Here is a 5,000-nt window from a genome sequence, read left to right on the forward strand (position 1 = left end):
GAAATATAAAGAGAAATTACCTCCGTAATCTTCCCCAAACAATCCTTGGATTTATGCCGGAAAGATTAAAGATGAGAGAGAGAGAGAGAGAGAGAGAGAGAGAGAGAGAGAGAGAGAGAGAGAGAGAGAGAGAGCAGCTTTATTTATCCACTGATGAACGTATATGCTCAAATATCCTATCTAAAAAGCGACCGATCTTCAAATTTACTCCCGACAGAGAGAGAGAGAGAGAGAGAGAGAGAGAGAGAGAGAGAGAGAGAGAGAGAGAGAGGAGCAAATCACTTCAGTGCTTAATAGTCAATCAAGAGGAAAGTGAGGGTCGAAGCCCTTTGTTATTCATACTCTTATTAAGAGCATCATAGGTTTACCAGCAGGGAAACTGCATGTAACCTTTCCCCCCGCCCCTCCCGATCCTCACCCCACTCCCACCTCTCCCACCCATTTCCCCCACCGCCCCACCCCCGACTTTCTATCAGCCACTCTATTTCTCCAGACATTTAAATTTCCATATATACTCGTATAGTTTTCAATATCCTCTGATCTTTTTTTATTGGAATTAACAATCACGTTTTACATTTACCTTCTTCCCTTGTTACTTATATTTTTGAAAGCAGCTACGCCTGTATACTTCGATAATAACCATTCTTCCTGTCATCAAGAATTCCATTTCACTGTGGAAACTCATTAAGCATTGACTGTTGTTTAGCTATGAGGATTCCGTTTGATTATAGAATTCATTGTAATTCTTCTTGTGGGCGAAAATTCCAAATTTAAATATGCAAAGATAGAATAAAAAACCAAAATCATATGTCGATTTCTTTAAGACCAGCTCTTGCTCACTGACATACACAAATGAATTTGTGTGAACATGTATTATTATTATTTTTAGTTTTTGTTTTTATATTTTCCTTATTTATGAAAGAAGCTGATTATTTTTATTACACTTTCCTTATCTATGAAAGAAGCTTATTATTTATATTATATACTTTCCTTATTTATGAAAGAAGCTTCTTATTATTTTTATTATACTTTTTTATTTATGAACGAAACTTATTATTTTTATTATACTTTCCTTATTTATGAAAGAAGCTTGTTATTTTTATTATACTTTCCTTATTTATGTAAGCTTATTATTTTTATTATACTTTCCTTATTTATGAAAGAAGCTCATTATTCTTATTATTATACTTTCCTTATTTATGAAAGACGCTTCTACCTTCCTTATTTATGAAAGAAGCTTATTATTTTTATTATACTTTCCTTACTTATGAAAGAAGCTTACTATTTTTATTATACTTTCCTTATTTATGAAAGAAGCTTATTATTTTTATTATACTTTATTTATGAAAGAAGCTCATTTTCGTTTCGGCTAAGCAAAAACATTTCTTGCGCATCACACTTGGCTGACTGAAATATCACAGAGATGACGAGCGCTAATTAGCAAAGCGAGCTAATTATCACTTATAACATTTCGCAACCATTACTTTAACTCTTACTTCTCGAATATCAACGACCATTCCCATCTTCCAATTAACAGATACAGAGTATCAGGTACCGTGAACCTTGACTGACAGCCTTGCTTAAGATTGACTGACTGATATATAGCTACTAAAACTGGCGCCACAGTATCTAGGATATTGACGCCGCAATAAAATTAAATAGGAAACTAAAAAGATAAGTACGTAAATAAGGAGTTTCACGTAAGCAGCCTTGCTCAAGAAATGTGATTAAAGGCAGGGGCTGCTTGTGGCTCTCAAGGTCTTGGTAAGTGTCTGGCAACCTTATCCTTGCATTCAGATGAAGCGAATTTTAACTGACTTGAGTTAGGAATGTAAATGAAAGGAACGAATTATTCCCTACAACTCATTTTTTTTCCTAAAACATTCTGATATTACAGGTCGTAGTTGTCCTCCAAAGCCGATTGCTGCTTTCAAGATGTTGCAAAATAATTTAGTTTTCTCCATTTCTTTTCATCGTAATTTTTCTTAACCGCAAGTCCTTCTTTTAACAGAACAGGTAGAGGGGGTGTATGTGTGTATATATATATATATATATATATATATATATATATATATATATATATATATATATATATATATATATATATATACATATACTTATACATATACTATTTACGTTTGTGTTTACCTTGTTTGAAGAACAACTCTGAATGCACATCAAAAAGACAACACTAAAGCTTAAATATCACGGAATTACGCTAAAACGAATTGCAAAGCTTCACCCTAGCAAAAAGGAATGGACGATGATGACATTCACCATTCATAAAAAACCTCTGACAAGCCTTGGGAAACTTTGCATCAACCTGTGGAAGGGTTGTCTATCTATTTGGAAAATGGATGCCCCAAATGCTCTCAGTCCCTTCGAAGTAGGAAAGAGATGTCTTGATCATTTTTGACGGTTAACAATAACGTTGCATAATGTTGCAGACGATGTAATGGACTGGATCAGGGATTGCAGAGTAAGAGAGAAAAACAGCTTGTGACTGAGTTAGTCTCCTATTTATTGAAGCACTTGACCACGTCAGTGTGAAAATTATTATCGTTTCTGCGACGCATGTTTTGCAGGCCTACATAAAAAAAAACTATTCGTGATCCTCATTTCAAAAAGGACCTTTAAAAAGTAGTGTTAAAGTTGTACTAGTAGGAAGAATAACAAACTCTTAGAAACTTTCCGGAAACTCGTGTTTCCTCCTCCTCCTCCTCTCTAAAAAAAAATGAGACAGAAGTTTCCGAAAAACTTATAAAAAGAGTTTTGGAATAATTCCTACCATTATATCACCAATACTCAAAGTTTTAGTATTTTTTTATCCTGCGTACTTTTGAACGTGATGGCATGATGCTTTGATCCTTATAATATTAACAAACGGCAATGTAAATTTATAAATAACAAAGTACATCATATGGACAGTAAACATAAATTTACATTAACTAGATTTACAAAATAGTGTAAAGGTTCATGAGAAATTCCAACACCGTTGATATAGAAACAGCAAAGTAGTACACTAATCCAAAGAGTTTTGGATTAAAAAAATGTTGGAGACCTTGATATTAATGGAAAATTGACTTGAAAAAGGAAAAGTTGGTACCCTTCATATAGATGTAAAATTGACTTTGTTCATTAAAAATAATAAATCATTCAATGATCGAAATTTACTAGGGAGCCTTTCATAACACATCTGTCAGTCGTGTAAAAAGTGAGCCACCAAATTTGGTACACCAAGACTCCAGAGTTATCCAGTGAGAAGCCACAGGGGCTCACTGAGCCACCACCTTACCCTTTGTTGCATCGTAGCATAGCCAGGGGCCAAACCAACATCAAACAAAAAACCGCGGAAGCGTTCCTCCCCTTTTGTTGTTGTTTTTGTTGTTGCGCGAGGATATTTATTTTTAAAAAGAGGTACACGTATGGGACAAGGCCAAACAAAACGCCGTGTTCAGAACGAGGTAAAAATGAGAGGAAGAGTTTTCACCTTAAAAAAAAAAAGAATAGAAACAAAACTAACAAAATGAGTTTTGGCGGGAAAAATAAGCAGAGCCCACTGTACAATAAACAAGACCCTTCAATAAAACACAGCGAAAGTAAAAAAATATGCATGAAACTGCTCGGCAACTAAAAAGTATATAGTTAAAAAAATAACCTGACATTATTCATGCTACCCATTATGCAATGAAATATGAAATCTCATTACCAAAACGGCGCACAATATTGCATGGCTATCACGATCTGAAATAAGTATTAGAACCCTTTTCTTTATTTTACGAGAGAATGACAAATCTTTATGCTTCACATCAAATGATTTCAACAAAACGATTGCCTAAATACTTCCGCAAGTAAAGAAAAGAACTGGTAGCATATTCATACGACCAGACAGAAAAATAAACGATTGTTTTTAATTCTCTCTTCTCAAATTGTTTACATTACGACGGCCAGAAGTCATTTCATGTTCGTAATGCATCAAGTTATATAGCAGTTCATGCATGCTCCTTAAGAAATATTACTACCCATCTAATGCACTCCTGACGCAGTTTCAGGATACCGAAAAGGACGTTTTCATTCACCAAAAGTGCTCCACCATCATGAATGAAGACTCTGGGATGGAAACACAACCACTGATATAAAACAACAACACTGCAACTTTAGTTCGAGCTTCAGTAAAACCTCTTAGTAAATTGAGTTCCGATGTGGTGTTTCCTAACCTACTTCTTGACTTTCTTAACTCCTAGCACGCAGGTAAAACCAACGAACCGAGGTTAATTTATTCATTTAATTTATTTTATTCATTTAATTTATTTTATTCATTTAATTTATTTAGGTCTCGCTGTCGATCTTCTCAGTTCCAGGGGTCCTTTATCCCCCACACCGCTGGACTGTGGAACAGTCTCCCCGTGGAATTTCAAAGGTTCAAGCGAAGATGCACAGCATTGCTACGCTAAAACAATTATCATTGTAGTTTAACAATTTACTTAAACTTTTATTTACTTATTTATTTATTGATCTACTTACTTTTTTCTTTGCTCATAATGAACTATTCTTTCCGTATTTTCAATTACCTTCTGTTACTTCTTAAAATTTAACACAATATCATTTGGAGGCTTGAATTTCAAGTCAATGGCCCCTGCGGTGGGCTTGTTCCTTATGAACAGGGTACATCTTCTAAATAATAATAATAATAATAATAATAATAATAATAATAATAATAATAATAATAATAATAATAATAATAATATTCTTTAGAAGCTTGAATTTCAAGTCAATGGCTCCTGCGGAGGGCTTGTTCCATATGATTAGTGTTCATCTTCTGAATAATAATAATAATAATAATAATAATAATAATAATAATAATAATAATATAATCATCATCATCATCATCACCATCATAATAATAACTTAACTAACGTGGTAGCTCATTACCAATGAAAGTATTCGGAAACATTACGCAACAACGTTCACGGAAGTTGTGGAACTCCCAACGATCAACA

At 33.8% G+C, this 5,000-nt stretch overlaps 1 protein-coding gene across 1 annotated transcript in view; it reads right to left on the bottom strand.

The window, feature by feature from the left end:
• The window catches only part of LOC136839505 (uncharacterized), a 550,025-nt gene that overhangs the window by 95,153 nt on the left and 449,872 nt on the right, over positions 1-5,000 (bottom strand). The window lies entirely within an intron of this gene.

The sequence above is a fragment of the Macrobrachium rosenbergii genome, chromosome 6 (genome assembly GCF_040412425.1).
Source record: "Macrobrachium rosenbergii isolate ZJJX-2024 chromosome 6, ASM4041242v1, whole genome shotgun sequence".
NCBI lineage: Eukaryota > Metazoa > Arthropoda > Malacostraca > Decapoda > Palaemonidae > Macrobrachium > Macrobrachium rosenbergii.